The sequence below is a fragment of the Papaver somniferum genome, chromosome 6 (assembly GCF_003573695.1).
Source record: "Papaver somniferum cultivar HN1 chromosome 6, ASM357369v1, whole genome shotgun sequence".
Taxonomy (NCBI): Eukaryota; Viridiplantae; Streptophyta; class Magnoliopsida; order Ranunculales; family Papaveraceae; genus Papaver; species Papaver somniferum.
In genome coordinates this window covers 155,277,091-155,279,127 of record NC_039363.1, presented here as the reverse complement: position 1 = coordinate 155,279,127, position 2,037 = coordinate 155,277,091, and positions in this window count along the sequence as shown.

Genomic DNA, 2,037 nt, shown 5'->3' with positions numbered 1-2,037 from the left:
CATCTTAACCTAAGAACTCCCATCATCACCTTCTCTGAATATACTGTGCTCCCGATCCTTCTTATGTCTTGCTTGCAATTTGGCTTTTTTTGTTCCTATATGCCGAGCATTATACTTGTAATTCCAATGAGTTTCTCCGTTAGGAAAAACTTTTATACCGTCTTCGATGGGTACAAAGTTATAATGATTTTCAAACAACTAATATTTTGGGATACAGTGAGTTCATAATTAAATTCCTGGACCTTTTCTCGAAACAATTCATAACATGCATCAAACTTGAAAGGTAGGCCAGTTTGTACCTGAAATTGCTCCCTACCTTCTTTTGTCTGAAATATTGTGTAACAAAATTTTAGTTAAATGCAACAAACCAAAAAATATCTAATAAATGTAAAAAACTTACCAAATCTTCATGTGACGCACCGCTTTTGTGTTGTCGATATATAGCATTAAGAATGCCGACGAATTCTGTGACATCTTTTTTTATTGCTTTCATCTTTGTTTTTAAGGCACTCCAATCTCTTCTATTAGGATTGCCGTTACGTTGGAAAAATACTTGATGAATACATATCCAAAATAACGAGGTTTTTTGTTGCGCACCCACAATTTCATCACAACTCACATAAATATAAGCAGTAGTAAGATCAACCAATTCCTGATGTGTAAAATTATAAACCACTTCGAATCTAACCAAAAAATATAAGAACTTAAATAGTAGAAGATAAAGATAGAAATCAAACAACTATGGTACAAGGAGAGAATTAAGAAATCAATTGCAAGAGAGATAAGAAATCAATTGATTTGGAGTGATTTGAATAGAGAGTAAGAGTTGTATTTATAGAGGATTTTTGAAAATATGACCATTGTGATCCGACGGTGGAGAGCATAGAGCCGTTATTACTGATAGATGGTTAGGATGGGGTGTAGGAGAGGTGTAAAAAAAATCAAACAAATATTTTCGGATTCCGTAAAGCAGGTTTTTTGATGGAAACTCGGTTTCCGTCACATTTCCCTTCCCTACAAAGTGTAGCACAAAGGAAGGGATATCCCTTGGTTTGCAGAGATATAGGAGACCATAATGATTGCATTTTGAGATTTATCCCTACAAATAAGGGATAGGGAAGGGAAATGGTAATTCTGACTAAATTAAACCAAGGTCCTCCTTCATATAAAGCCACACTACACAATTACACAGTTCTTTGTGGTTGGGAGCAAACATTTTCTTTCTCTCTCCATTTGCTCAGCATAACCGAATTTCCTAAAAAACTCAAACTACCTCCTCTTCTTCTTCGTCAATTCCTTTTACAAATCTTCAATTACATACCAAATTTTAGTAGATTTTTGTGTGTTGCCTAGATTTATTCTAATATTAATTAGGATAAATTTGGGTAACATTTGAATTAGTATTTTATGTTTTCAATAAAACTTTTCCTTGTTTTACAGGGATCTTAGAGCCAGGTTTTGTATATACTTCTCCCGATCGTCTTCTAATGGCTGACTAATGTCACTATGAAGAATATAATAGCCTTAATGGCACTTTGTTAACATGTGATGGAATGTTCGTGAATATTGTTGACGACGATTTCCTCCGGCGTGACGTAGGTCTCTGCAACTCGATACAAGATCCATGGCTACCGGTTCTAATCGTGATTATGATGTTATGTGCTTATTACTCTTTGTTGTGGGAGCATCAAGATTTGAACAAGTTATCCAAGTTATCCAAATAGAAAACATATGTTTTCTATTTGAATATGTACTCAATACTTTTAATGTGTGTTAGATCTTCTGTATTAGGGATCTCATTAAATGTATTTTTTTACTATTCTTTGTTGATGATGTATGAATTTCTGTCACTTGTTGATATTTTATTAATATAATTATTCTAGGAGCTCTGTTTAGCGCCTTGTTCCTTCAAAAAAAAAAAAAAAAAAAAAGAATTCTTTGTGATTGTACTTCTGCACGTAAATGGAAGGTCAATTCATTTGAATAATACTAGTAGCTTTGGTAATAGACAAAGTATACACTATACACTCTGCACAT